Here is a 15,614-nt window from a genome sequence, read left to right on the forward strand (position 1 = left end):
TCATACACACCCAGTATTCCACGTGTCTCTATTGAAACCTGCAACTCCTGATCCATTCCCGGATCGCAGATCAAGCCCTCCAGTAGCCTTGGACATTGACGGGGAAGTAGAGGCAATCTTGGATTGTAGGAAGAGAGGAGGTCAGATTCAATACCTGATTAAATGGAAAGGTTACGGCCCAGAGGAAAATTCATGGGAACCAGCCCAGAATGTTCACGCTCCCAGATTAATCCGTGAGTTTCAGCGCAGCCACCCACAAAGGAGATGTCATTTGGCATCCGGAGGCTGCCCGTGGTGGGGGGGGCAATGTCAGGGATCCCGGCACCTCAGCGGTGTGCGCATGCGCAGAGCACCGACTCATCCGATCCGGCAAACACTGAATCCTAGGTGATCGCGGCGGCGGCCACGCATGCACACTAGCGATCGCGGCCGCACCAATGAGAGCACAGGGTGGCCTATTTAAACCTGCCCTGTGCATCTCCAAATCGCCTTATGGTCTGGTCCTGTTCCTGTGTTCCTGATTACTCCTGTGTTCCTGATATTTTGTTGCCGACCCAGCCTGTTCCTGATACTGCTGCCTTCTCCTGCTCTGACCCCTGGCTATTCCTGACTATTCTCTACCTGTTCCTGATTGCCTGACCTTCTGTTACTGAACCCGGCTTATGACCTGTTATTCTTCTGCCTGCCGCTCTGCACTGTCTGCTCCGCTGTTACTGACCCGGGCTGTCTGACCACGCATACCTCTTCACGTCTGGCTCTCACCTGCTCTACGCCATTGGCTTCCACCTCTACCACAGCTGGTGTTCCTCGGGGGTCGCGGCCTGGTCTCAGGCTGCTTCAAGTCCATCCCCACCATCAGGGGCTCTGGTGAACCAGCAGACTGAGGTTAGACTCCGCGCCCTGAGGGATTCCGGCCAGTGGGCTGCTAGAGGCTACCACCAGTCGGTCGCTGACAGACAGTATGAGGTTATGCCGCTGTCTAAGTGGACAGCAAACAGAAACAGGGTTTGCACTTTTCCTGAGTACAGGACTAGGGAGCAGATGTTCTGAATGGTTTTGGTAGTCCTGGATGGGGCTCCATAGTTTGGAGATTCCATAGTGCCTTGGGCGGGATGGAATTCTCCAACCCAGTGTGTGGGTTTTGTGCAGGAACAGCAGGGTGTGTGCCCAGGTGCACACAGCCCTTATAATGGAGGTTTAGGAGTACCTCAGGGCTCCACCCAAGATAGACAGAAGGTCTCCTACAGGAGTCAGAGAGGCTTCAGGTGGGAGCCGGAGTATGAATGTCTGCAAGAGACAGTTAACGGCCTGAGGACTAGGCCAGAGGATCTGTGTATGTCCGAGGTAATGGACTGAGGACTTGGCAAGAGGAGTTGTGTGCGTCCGAGAAGCTCTAAGCTGTGTGCTTGGAAGAGCTGGTGGTCAGAAGGACCAGTATCTATAGCAGTAGTGCTGCTGAAGAGTAGCCAGGTGGGCTAGTATTTTCATTTGGACTGTGTATTTTACTGGAGAAGAACCCATGCATGGGAAACCTTATGTTGGACTTTTGTTTTTGCCTTTCCTTTTAAAAAAAGTGGCCTACCAAGCCCTGAAATATAGTTCCTGACTGTCGTGAACTCACTTGAAAACGCATCTGCCACGGAGATAAACATCCCCAAATATTACATTGGTTAATGAATAGCATTCAACACCGAGGATAGAGGTTTTTGTAGTACACAAATGGCTGGCCAAAATTGCAAAGCCTATGGTAGGTTTAACACTAAACTACAGTAAATGTATTTCAACTGTTTTCATGAAATGTATTTCAACTGTTTTCATGAGGTTCCAATTCAAATTTCACATGAAACTCCCAAAAATTAGGACTAGACAAGAACAATAAAGCCACCTGAAAATATTGTTCAATTTAGATCACTGAGGCAAAGCTTTTTATTTTTTGATAGCTGGGAGATATTGCCAACTCTAAAACAGCTCCTCTTAGTCACAGCTTGTATGTGACTTTGGTTTTCAATTTCTGCACAGTCATGTGGTATACCTCTCTGTGACCTCAGGCCTAAGAAAGAAATTAAACGTAGAGTTATGTTAATGAAAGTAATATTATATGCTGCAAATAATAAAATGATAGCCTAGTTTTATTAACCTTTAATATTATGTAACATGCAGTACAGATTCAACTTTTTATTATGTATTCGGCCATTCAAAGGCATCGTAAATGCATCTGTATTGTTTATAACAAAGGGGTCAGTAATGGAGAATGCAGTTCTGAGTTCTAAAGGTGGGGGGTTGAAATGCTATATGTATTCTGTACTGTGTCACAGAGCTCTGCTGATGGTGTTGCTGTATAATCAAGGCCAATGCTATAACAAAGCCATATCATGATGCTTTGTAAAGGGTTGATAATAAAAGACATATTTGCTGGGAGAATATATTTATATACTTAACACAGATTTTAAAAAAATCTCCTTCTATAGTTCTTTTATGCTGGCATTGGGATACATACCGTTTTTTAGAGCGCTATTTAGGTACAGTAATGAGGAACATGTTTGCAATGAAATGGTAGTAATAGAGTTAACTATATGATATATGCCAATTCCCTAAGATGATAGAAACATAGGAAACAAAATTGTATAGGTAAAGGACACACAGTGAGCGCTCTCAAAGAAACAGCAGCTGAACATCCAGGATAAACGCATGTAAAAATCCTCAGTAAAACATATATATATAAAAATGCAGCGCTGTAAATGATCAAATCATGCAAATCATATCCATTTTCTGACCAGAGGGAGAGAGAGGAATCTCCAGGATTTCTTACACACATGCGTATTTTAAATGTGTTTCTGGTTAGTTTGCATTCTTTCCATTGGCACTGGGAATTATTGAGCACCTTTTCAGGACTATTATTGTGTTGATTTGCATGATTTGATCATTTACAGCGCTGCATTTTTATATATATATAGGAAACAAAATATTTTCATAACTTTGTAGGTATTGGTTCCACTTTTATGCTAGCTTCACACTTGTGTTTAAGCAGCATATTCATTTCAATGGGCTGCCCTACCCACAGAAAAGCAGGGAAAAAAGTCCATGTCACACAGAGTTGCATGGTGTTGCAACCCCATGTAATTTGGTGTATTCAAATGCATTTCTGATATGTGTGTGTGAGGGGGGGGGGGGGGCATTAATGACAATACAACTAAGAATTAACTAATGGGTCGACTTAAGTTATTGCTAAACTAAGGAGTTAAAATTAGGTGACAGGATTTGAGAAGTAAAGTGTTGAGTGGTCATAAGGTAAGGCTAACTGAGGGGTTTAGGTTAAGTGATATTAAAGGCTATTTTTTAACATTATACTTACCTGTTGTAACAATATTGCACAGAGCAGTCCCTTACCTCCTCTTCTGGAAGTCCCCTGCCAGCGCTGTCCACTATGGGTGCTTCCGTAGCAAACCTGATGCTATGTGGACACCCAAGATCGCACACTCCTGATCCAGGCTGTGTGCGGCTATAGACACACAGTGCTGGTAAGCCATTATTATTATTTTTATACAGGATTTATATAGCGCCAACAGTTTGCGCAGCTCTTTACAATATAAGGGAGAAAGTACAATTACAATACATTTCAGTACAGAAGGAATGTGAGGGCCCTGCTCGTGGAGCTTACAATCTAAAGCCATGACCCAGTTCCCTTCTCATAGGAGTTAAACTGACAGCAGCAGGAGCCTATGGTTTCTCCTGCTCTCAGTGATTTTTGTGAGACTAGAAAGTGAGAGGATCAGTGCTGTAGCCCGAACAGCGTTGGAGCCGTGAGAGGTGTCAGGTAAGTGTTTAGGGATGAGGGTTGGTGGAGAGGTTATTGGGGCATTTATTTTTTGCCTTTATACAGGGAATGCATTAAAGTAGAAAAAAAAACACTTTCAAACCAATTTAAGATACCCATAGACACTAGATGGTAACTTTGGAGTACAATATATTTTTGTACAACAACTACATCAGTGTCAGTGTTCAGTAGAGGTATATTTTTCAACCAGTAGATGGCAGTGTTTATGTTTGCAGCTGCATCTATGATTAAACTCTATGTCTTTTCTCTGAATAAAGTTCCTGTTTGCAGAGAAGCAGCAAATAAACACACGTGGACTGTGTCAACTATTCCCCCAAGCAGGCTTATCTATCAAAAAAGGCCTACATTTATTTATTTATTTTATGAATGTTTTTCCCACAACCACTATAAATATCTGGATTCACAAAACCTATGTAGCACTACCTCCTTTGGAGTCGCTAGAGATTTGGGTCCCCCTTTAGTCCTGCACAGCCAGGCAACACGCACTTTCCATTCAGACTTTAACTAGAAGATAGAAACCAGTCCTTGAGCTTTGTTTTTAAGTTTTATTAGGGTTTTAGAACTTGGATGGGGTAAGGGATGTATAAGATGCCCAGAGGAATGGCAACCGAGAACAAACTTTCTCAACTATATTACAAATAGGAATCCTGTTCTGGAGAGCCAGCCAGAATCTTCCAATGTACCTATCCAACCCCAGATGTTCCTCAATCTGGCTGTATATAGAAATCCCTGGTGAGAGGATCTAGTAGTGGCTACTAGAAGGGCAATAGTCCCAGCTGCAGAGCAAGTTAGTTTTCCCACCCAAATGCTCTCTCCCCTCTCTGGCCCAGGGGGTGTACATGTACTCAATGAGTCCTTCTCCTGCGCTGCTGTTGGGATGGTGGCTGCTACCAGGCAAGTAAGCTGGGCCGCTCCTCCCCTGCCACCAGGTGGTCCTCTTTCAGGGGGCCAGTGAAATCCACAGCTTTCCTCCTCTCAAGGTTCCTCTGCCTGGAGATGGCCCCTTCCAGCCTGTGTTCCCTCCCAGACTCCTGCATCTCAACCTCACTTTTCCATCTTCCACCTGAACTCTTCTTCTGCTGAGTAGGCTCACCTACTTTAAGGGTTGTCCTGTACCCTTTCTAACCTCCTGTTGGGTATTGGCAAGGGTCCCTCAAGAATACAAGCCAGCCACTCCTCAGATCTGCCCACTGCCTTTAGACCTTCCTCCAAGTTTTAGAGCTGGGGGAAATTCCAAATGGGCTGGCCTGCAGAGCCTTTCAGCCTTGACCCAAATTTACTTCCTGACTATCACATCCAGTCCTCCTCTCTGACAATCAGGATTCTAGCTCCCCCTAGCTAACTAAGAGGGCACTAGACCTATAGACAGTTTTAGGATTAGTTTGGGGATGTTAGTTGTTAGGGGACAGATTAAAAGTAATGTTGTGGGAGGTTAAATGCTGAAGACTCATTAGAGGTGGTGGTTACATTTTAAGGGTTCAGATAGGGTAGAGTCAAGTATTAGGGATGCTTTTGTGTAGGGGATAGTTAGAATGTTTAGGGCACATTCAGCAGCACTGATGATTTCACTTTTTCCTAGTGGAAAAAGTAAAGCACAGAAACTAACGGTGCCAAAGTGCCGGAGGCCAAAGCATAATGTACCTTTGTTTAGCATCTTTAAATAGAAAGAAAAAAGCACAATACTTATCTTAAAAAAGTTTTGCACACACAATAAAAAGTGTTAACCACTGCAACATGAGAGCTGTATTCAAAAAGAAAAATGTCAGTTTACAGCACAAGATCATAATGACTGGTGTGCTTTATTCGGCTTTCAATCCTTTCTTTTGAAACTCTTTATAACCAGTGTTAGTGAAAAAAAATGTTAGCTTTTCTGAGTTGTTTGGTGACCCCAGGTCAGGTTTCAAGGAGCTGACTATCAATATTTAACATCTAGCACAATATTCCTAATAACAATGTTTAGCAGCAAATTGTACCATTCTTATAGGATGTCCTAATTTGACGGATTGAAGGATTCTTGGTATTTTGTTCTTTTCTTCGTCTTCTGACATGATAATGGTGTTTGGAGATTCCTTGTAATATATAAAACAGGACCAGCACCCACCTGTATGTTCTTGCCCCATTATAATCCAATCATGAAAATCCAGTTAGTTACATTCAAATGACATCACAGTACCAACCAAGGCACATATGCCCCAGTTCACACCAAGCCCAACCTTCCAAACTTTCACTCACAGTCTGCTCGTAATGAGAAACTCTTCTATCGCAGCATAGCAGCCTGCAACAGATAGAAAATGTCATATTTGGTTACTGTAGGTGTAAACAGTTCTGTTATATTGCTTATGATACAGCTTTTGATATATTTTAAAGTCACATTTTATATTTTTCTTGATCTTTAATCTCAGCTATAACTGATACTACACTTTTCAATTGGTAGAATAAACACTCTGCATCTCTGCTATAAATGTAGATTTTATCCACATAAAAAAGTCGTTTTTAGTGCTTTTGCACAGTGCATGCTATTTCTCATCTAGAAGTGAAATAAATATAAATGCAACTTATTTCAAGTTGCCTAAGTTTTGAAAAATCATGCTATTGAATATATTATATGTAGGCCATTTATTCTATTGCATAGAAGGCTAATTCATCCATAGGTAATATTTCTGTTAGAGATGGAATCTGAGGTGATGAGTGATATCCAGTGGTAAGATCTCACTGCTATAGTTTCTATCTTTATTCATGCCCATCTTGGAGATGTGGGTGTTTCTGTTCATTACCCATTTATTGTATTATACGCAATACTGTAGATTCAGTTAAATCTGTATTCCAGGGAAAACAAAAATCCTCCCTTTCACTGGTGTAAGTGGAAAAAATAGTGCCTTATTACTGGTGTCAGTTGGGGGAATAGTGTCCCAAGGGCTGGTTAAAGGCAGGCAAAAGGCCATATCATGGGCCATAGTTTAGAGATCACTGGACTTGAGGATGCCGAGGGACGGTCCACTGCCAGAGCATAAGGGGAACAATGGCTGCCAGGGGAGTGGGGATCAGGTAAGCAAAGTAATTTTTCTGGTACCCAGGGGTGGACTGACAACTCATGGGGCCCCCGGGCAATAGGGGATCATGGGGCCCCTGTGTCCTTGCCAAAACTCAAAAAAGCCTATGAATAAGGTACCAGGGGCATCTCATGGGGCCCCTACTGACCCGGGCCCTCGGGCAGTGCCCGAGTTTCCAAATGGTCAGTCTGCCCCTGCTGGTACCCTAGACATAAAGAGGTATTTAACCCTTGACGTGTGGAGGCAGCACATGACTAGGGAGGATTTTTGTTTTCCCTGGAGGTAGACTTTAACAATCTGATGGGGAGAGTTAAGCCTCGTTCACACAGCATACACCCATGCAAGGGCTGTGTTTATACAGAACACCTGTGCATACCTGTGCAGGCAGTCCCATTTATGTTAATTGGGACATGGCAGCTGCATGGACATAGACACTGCTTCCAATTTGACATCCATGCCATACACTCGCACTCACACAGATATCTGATTGGGAGAAGTGGCTATGTCCCTATTGACATCAATGTGACTGCCTGCAGGGAGACGCATGGAACGCCAGTGCACCCGCCTGTGGGTAAACATGGCCCTCGCTCAGGCGTATGCTGTAATATGCCCGGAGTGATTTAGGCCTTAGCCACTCCTTAATCACTTCCCATCCGGCCCATGTACAATAACGGCTGGACAGGAGCAGTGCAGGAGTGGGTTGCCATACATTAATGGCGCCCGCATTTTGAGGCTGTGCGTGCTCCCTGGGAGTGTGTGGCGCTGTACGGGACCTCTGTGTGAGATCCAAATTATGTGATCACTGATTGGCCAATCAGTGATCACATGAATAGTAGTAAGCAAGATGTCACTTCTGACATCATTGCTTACTACTAGTGAAAGGAGAAATGTTTGCTTTTACAGCCTTTATGGGTGTAAAAGCAATCAGTGTAAAAAAAAAAAAAAAAATAATAATTTTCATCATCCCCCACAAGTAGTACAGTGTCACTACGCCGCTGACACTGTACTGCTAGAGTGACAGTATGTTAAAAAAACATAAATAATAATATAAAAAAAAAAATTTTAACGTTTTGAAAAATTATAATTTTAGTTATTAACTAATTTGGGTTATATTTTTTTTTTACTAAAAAGATAACCAAATACATTTTGGCCAAGATTTATGAAGAAAGATTATTTATTTGCTAAATTTTATAAGAAAACCCCTTTTTTAAACATCTTTGGACTTTTTCATTTATATAGCAAAAAAAAAAAAAAAAATCCCAGTGGTGAATAAATGCCACCAAAATAAAGTTTTATATGTCTCAAAAAATGCTAAAAAATACATATGGGTACAGCGTTGCATGACCGTGCAATTGTCATTCAAAGTGTGATAACACTGAAATCTGAAAACTGGCCTGGACAGGAAGGGGGGTAAAAGTATCTGGAGTGGTTAAAATTGCCATGACAAATGCGCAGGCCTCAGAACTGAAGCAGAAAAATCTCACCACCAGTAAGTATAGAGGGAAAATAGAGCTTATAGGAAATGGTTAGCTTTACCTATCCAATATCCACCACACACTGAAATGTCAGTTTTGGATGGGTAAATCTTTAATATTGTCATATTTACAAGTGCAACCTATTGTACCAATTCACAGAGGCTGATGAAGACTTGTTTACAGCACCTCATTTACCAGACAAGCCACCCACCCCCACACACCTCCAGTCTTAGGCTTCATTCACAATACTGCCACCCCCCTTACTTCTGCCACCCCCCTCTGTCATTCCCTCCACTGGCTCCCGATTGCCCAACGCATTAAATTCAAACTATTAACATAGACATACAAAGCCATTCATAATGCTGCCCCAAACTACCTCACCGACCTGTTACCCAAATACCACCCTACCCGTAATCTTCGCTCCTCACAAGACTTCCTACTTTCTAGCTCCCTGGTCTCCACCTCCCACTCCCGACTGCAGGACTTCTCCAGGACTTCCCCCATCCTCTGGAACTCACTACCCCAATCCATCAGACTCTCACCTACCCTCCTCACCTTTAGGCACACCCTGAAAACCCATCTCTTCAGGGAAGCCTACCCCGCCCTCACCTAACAGCCGATCTCCTCCACTCCTCCTACCACTCCATCCCCCACAGCCACTTCCTCCTGTACCACTATCCCCTCCCTCCTAAATTGTAAGCTCGAAAGAGCAGGGCCCTCGAACCCCTCGTGTTTTGTTTTGTTACTGTATTGTCTCATGTTCTGTCCCCCACTATAATGTACAGTGTTCAGCAAACCTTTTAGCACTATATAAATACTGTATAATAATAATAATACTGCAAACAAGGCATATACAATGCTTTTTAATTACGGATCTCAACACAACTGCATTGCTTTCAATGGAGCAGGGGCGGACTGAAAACTCATGGGGCCCCCGGACAATAGGGGATCATGGGGCCCCTGTGTCCTTGCCTAAACTCAAAAAAGCCTATGAAAAAGGTACCAGGGGCATCTCATGGGGCCCCTTACTGACCCCGGGCCCATGGGCAGTGCCATTTCAAATGGTCAGTCCGCCCCTGCAATGGAGCGATTCACGCAGGCATGTGAACGTGCACTGCTTTCAGATTCCTAACACAGTATCCAAAAATCTGTGTCTGGGAACATGCGCTTTATGCGTTTATGTGTATAAACATATGTATATGCATTTATAAGCATTTAAATAACGTCTAAACAAAGGAGAAACGTAAATGATCAATATGTAGGGATGCACGTCTGTACACATTTAAATGCATCTATATGCAAGTATTTTACTGATCATTAGGCAGGAACTGTTCCCCTAAAAAACAAATGTGTAACAACATCAGTAAAATGTTTATGGCCATCTGAATGAGGCTTATACTCACCTGCTCCAGATACAGCAATTGTCGAATTATCCTGTACCTGATCCTTCATGAGCTTTGCACTCTCAACAGGGGTTTATCTGCCGCGAGGCAAACAAGGCATCTGCCTTGGGCGGCACTTTTCAGGGGGCGGCACCGCCCCTCGGCAGAAGGGACCAGTGCTGTCGCTGCAAAGGGCTGTGCTTGGCCAGGGGGGCGTGCTCGGGTGGGTTCATGTGTGTGCTCAGCGGCAAGGAGACAGAGAACCTGTTGACTATGGAGCCGGCTGGAGAGGGGGCCGGGCGGCACATAGAGGACCGTGCATTTCTCTCTATGCTCTATGTGCCGCCAGTCACCTCCCCTATCCATCTCCTGCATACAGTCAGCTCCTGTATGCTATCCCACCCCTCCCCTCTAGCACTGCAGGGGATCTGTCAGCATATGCAGTCCCCAGTGCTGACAGTTCCCCCTCCCCTCGCACAGACCGGAGAGCAGAGAGAAAGCTGTCCCTGCTCCTCCCGCTGTCTCCTCCTGTGTCTGCCCCGCCCACACTTCCAGCCAGCATTGTGTATTATTTCCTCCTCCCCCCCTCTCTCTCTCTCCCTCTTTCTCCCTCTCTCTCTCCCTCTCCCTCCCCCCTCTCCTCTCTCCCTCCCCCCTCTCCTCTCTCCCCCTCTCTCTCCCCCTCTCCTCTCTCCCTCTCTCTCCCCCCTCTCCTCCCTCCCTCCCTCCCTCCCTCCCCCCCCTCTCCTCTCCCCCCTCCCCCCCCTCTCTCTCCCCCCCTCCACTCTCTCTCCTCTCTCCCCCTCTCCCCCTCTCTCTTCTCTCTCTTTATCCCCCTCTCTCCTCTCTCTCTTCTCTCTCTTTCTCCCCCTCTCTCCTCCCCCTCTCCCCTCTCTCCTCTCTCCCTCTCCCCCTCTCTCTCTTACCCCCCTCTCTCTCTCCTCCCCCCTCTCTCTCTTCCCCCCACTCTCTCCCTCTCTCTCTCCCCCTCTCTCCCCCTCCCTCCCTCCCTTGCTAATCCCCCCCTCTCCCTTCCCCCTCTCTCTCCCTCTCCCTCTTCCCCTGCTCTCTCCCTCTCTCTCTTCCTCCGCTCTCTCCCTCCGCTCTCTTCCTCCCCTCTCTCTCCCTCCGCTCTCTTCCTCCCCCCTCTCTCTCCCTATCTCTTTCTCTCTCTCCTCTCTCTTCTCTCCCTCCCCCCTCTCCCTTCTCTCTCCAGTCTCTTTCTCTCCTCCCTATCTCTCTCCTTCTCCTCTCCCCCCCCTCTATGTCCTCTCTCCCTTTCTCTCTCTCTCCTCTCTCCCCCCCTCTCTTCTCCTCTCTCTATCTCATCTCTCTCTTCCATCTCTTCTCTCTCTCTCCTCTCCCCCTCTCCCCCCCCCTCTATCTCCCTCCTCTCTCCCCTCTCTCTCCCCCCTCTCTCCCCTCTACCTCTCTCTCCTCTCTCTCTTCTCTCTCTTTACCCCCCTCTCTCCTCTCTCTCTTCTCTCTCGTCCCCCCTCTCCTCTCCCTCTCCCCTCTCTCCTCTCCCCCCTCTCCCTCTCTCGCCCCCCTCTCTCTCCCCCCACTCTCTCTTCCCTCCACGCTCTCCTTCTCTCTCTCCCTCTTCCCTCATCTCCCCCCTCTCTCTCCCCCCCCCTCTCTCCCTCTCTCTCTTCCCCCGCTCTCTCCCTCTCTCCCTTCCTCCGCCCTCTCCCTCCCTCTATATCTCCCTATCTCTCTCTCTCTCCTCTCTCTTCTCTCCCCCTCCCCCTCCCCCTCTCTCCCTTCTCTCTCTCTCTCCTCCCTCTCCTCCCTCTCTCTCTCCTTCTCCTCTCTCCCCTCTATGTCCCCCCCCCCTCTCTCTCTCTCCTCTCCTTCCCTCTCTCTTCTCCTCTCTCTCTATCTCATCTCCCTCTTCCATCTCTTCTCTCTCTCCTTTCCCCCCTCTCTCTCTTCTCTCTCCTCTCCCCCCTCTCTTTATCTCCCTCCTCTCTTCTCTCTCCTCTCTCCCTCTCTCTCCCCTCTCTCCCCCCCTCTCTCTCCCCTCTCCCTCTCTCTCCTCTCTCTCTCTCTCCCTCCCTCATCTCTCTGATTGGTGTCAGTGGGAGGAAGTGCCCCGTCATTAGTGCCAGTGTGGGAGGAATAGTGCCCCATCATTGGTGTCAGTGTGAGAGGAATAGTGCCCCACCACTGGTGTCAGTGTGGGAGGAATAGTGCCCCATCATTGGTGTCAGTGTGGGAGGTATAGTGCCCCACCACTGGTGTCAGTGTGGAAGTAATAGTACCCCATCATTGGTGTCAGTGGAAGGAATAGTGCCCCATCATTGGTGTCAGTGTGGGAGGAATATTGCCCCATCATTGGTGTCAGTGTGGGAGGAATAGTGCCCCATCATTGGTGTCAGTGTGGGAGGAATAGTGCCCCATCACTGGTGTCAGTGTGGAAGCAATAGTACCCCATGATTGGTGTCAGTGGGAGGAATAGTGCACCATCATTGGTGTCAGTGTGGGAGGAATAGTGCCCCATCACTGGTGTCAGTGTGGAAGTAATAGTACCCCATCACTGGTGTCAGTGTGGAAGTAATAGTACCCCATCATTGGTGTCAGTGTGGGAGGAATAGTGCCCCATCATCGGTGTCAGTGTGGGAGGAATAGTGCCCCATCATCGGTGTCAGTGTGGGAGGAATAGTGCCCCATCACTGGTGTCAGTGGGAGGAATAGTGCCCCATTGTTGGTGTCAGTGGGAGGAATAATGCCCCATTATTGATGTCAGTGGGAGGAATAGTGCCCCATCATTGGTGTCAGTGGGAGGAAGTGCCCCATCATTAGTGCCAGTGTGGGAGGAATAGTGCCCCATCATTGGTGTCAGTGTGAGAGGAATAGTGCCCCATCACTGGTATCAATGTGGAAGTAATAGTACCCCATCATTGGTGTCAGTGTGGGAGGAATAGTGCCCCATCATTGGTGTCAGTGTGGGAGGAATAGTGCCCCATCATTGGTGTCAGTGTGGGAGGAATAGTGCCCCATCACTGGTGTCAGTGGGAGGAATAGTGCCCCATTATTGATGTCAGTGGGAGGAATAGCGGCCCATCGTTGTGGGTGGAGCTCTAATAGAAAGAGGTGGAGCCTAAATAGGAAGGGGTGGGGTTTACAGATGAAGGGGTGGATCTTAAACAGGAAGGGGTGGGACACATTTAGATGCGGGGGGTGCCCGATTTTAGTCTTGCCTAGGGTAGCACAAAACCAAAATACACCACTGACTCTCAATGGAGAGTCCAGAGTATGAACTCTCCATAGGATTAAATGGAGACTGATGGGGTTGTACAGCCGAGATCTCACTGGTTTAGGGACAGGTGAGATAGCATTGTAGTACACTAATTCTGATAGTGTACTCTATAGGATTAAATGGAGACTGATGGGGTTGTACAGCCGAGATCTCACTGGTTCAGGGACAGGTGAGATAACTTTGCAGTACACTAGTTCTGATAGTGAACTCCATAGGATTAAATGGAGACTGATGGGGTTGTACAGCCGAGATCTCATTGGTTCAGGGACAGGTGAGATTACATTGCAGTACACTAGTTCTGATAGTGTACTCTATAGGAATAAATGGAGATTGATGGGGTTGTACAGCCGAGATCTCACTGGTTCAGGGACAGGTGAGATAACATTGCAGTACACTAGTTCTGATAGTGAACTCTATAGGATTAAATGGAGACTGATGGGGTTGTACAGCCGAGATCTCACTGGTTCAGGGACAGGTGAGATAACATTGCAGTACACTAGTTCTGATAGTGAACTCTATAGGATTAAATGGAGACTGATGGGGTTGTACAGCCGAGATCTCACTGGTTCAGGGACAGGTGAGATAACATTGCAGTACACTAGTTCTGATAGTGAACTCTATGGATTAAATGGAGACTGATGGGGTTGTACAGCTGAGATCTCACTGGTTCAGGAATAGGTGAGATAACATTGCAGTACACTAGTTCTGGTGAACTGATGATGTTGACACAGATATCAGTAAATGAGATTAAGTATCCTTTTGTACAAGTCAATTTAAGATTAAGATTTATTGGTTATTTAAACCAAACTATAACAATTTATAGCAAGGGAAATCATTTACCCACAAAACCACATGTTCTACTTAATATGTATTTAAAAATCCTATTAAACCGGAAATTGTATTAATATTATGAAGACCATTACAAATTTCTTTTTCCCCAGACACATTAATACAACTATTTGGTCATACTGAGCCTTATTTTCCGTTGTATCTTTTTATTAGCCAGTTAAAAAAATGTCATCTAAAGAAATAAGAAAATAAAAAATATACTCCTCCAAGGAGCCTTATGTATGATTTATTAGGTATAATTACAACTTAACGTCTGTTAACTTTTTTCATTCATCAGAATCTCCTTAAATGGATTCCTTGACAAAACTGAAAATGGCTGTGTGTTGTAGCAGTGCCTGGGAGAATAGGAAACGGTTAAGATTTGTGAGTTTGTGGTTCATTTGCAGTAATGGCTAGAATGGAAAGAGTAATGCATCATGCTCCTCGCACCATTCCTCTCTTTGCTATGTACTTTTGTGTCATTTTACTTTATCTTTCATTTGAAGGTGTTATAATACATCTTGAGGTATGGAGTCAGGAGGAAAGCAGAACAGTAAAAGAAGTGTCAAGGAATTCATTGTCTGTTCTCCACCTGTTGTTATTCTGGTCTCAATCAACCTGCTAGCCAGGCTGGAGCCAGTGGCCATCTGGAAACACTGCTCTGTTTATAAACTTGGCATGAAGCTGCACTCCCAGGCCCTGACCTCCCACACAAATCTGGAAACAATTAGAGCAAGATGATAGGCAGGCGGTGAGCACGACTGAGGGAAACTAGGGAGAGAGGGAAGGAGACGGCATAGCGAAGCAAGGGAGAGGAAGCCAAAGACTGAACATAGAGGACAATGTTTTAGAGATACGACGATGGGGGATACAAAAACTGAAGAAACACTGCATTACCACAGCGCAAATTTGTTTATATATTCTACAAGCTATTTTATCAAATACTTTCTCTTTTCTTTAATATTATTTAAAGTTTATATAGTAAGTAACCCGAGTTGTAATTTCTCCTTTTTTAGTCGGTGATTTTTCCTATCCGTTTCCTTCACTTATGAATAATATCCCCATGACCATTCTCTGCCAAAACTAGCTAGCACATGAGGGTATTTGAATCTGACTGTGGGTCGATGTTTGAGATCTATAATTCCCTTGATATGGTTCTTATGTGTCCAGAAAAATTATTGGTGAATTTTGAATCATACATTCTACCTGTATAGTAGTCTTGGTATTTTGAGTGTGTTTGCAAAAAAATATTATTTTTTTTTGTGTTTAGGATTGCATATTAGGTCATTGCTATCTGATACATTTCAGTTCAATACCTTTAGTATTTTGTAACAGATTTGGGACAGTATCACTGGGTAAAAAGTTGTTTTAATACAATGGTGACTTCTATATTTGTTTTCGTCAGAGATATGTACTGTAACAGGACCTTCCTGGGCCATATTGATGTGTCTAGTGCTGATGTTGGACCATAGTATGTGCCTAGTGCTGACTCTGATCCATAGCATTTGTCTAGTGCTTACCTTGAGCCATATTATGTGCCTGGCCAAAGGACATGTTATACACTATACCTTGTGCTCCTCCTAGGCCATAGTGGACCTTGGACCATAATATGTGCCTAATGCTGAACCTGGGCCATAATGTGTGTCTAGTGCTGACCTTGGTCCGTAATATGTGCCTAGTGCTGACCCTGGGCCATAGTATGTGTCTAGCGCTGACCTTGGGTCATAAAATGTGCCTAGTGCCAACCTTAGGCCATAGTATGTGCCTATTGCCAACCTTAGG

This window comes from Staurois parvus, unplaced genomic scaffold, assembly GCF_062004578.1.
Source record: "Staurois parvus isolate SC_StPar_1 unplaced genomic scaffold, SC_StPar_1.0 ptg000205l, whole genome shotgun sequence".
NCBI lineage: Eukaryota > Metazoa > Chordata > Amphibia > Anura > Ranidae > Staurois > Staurois parvus.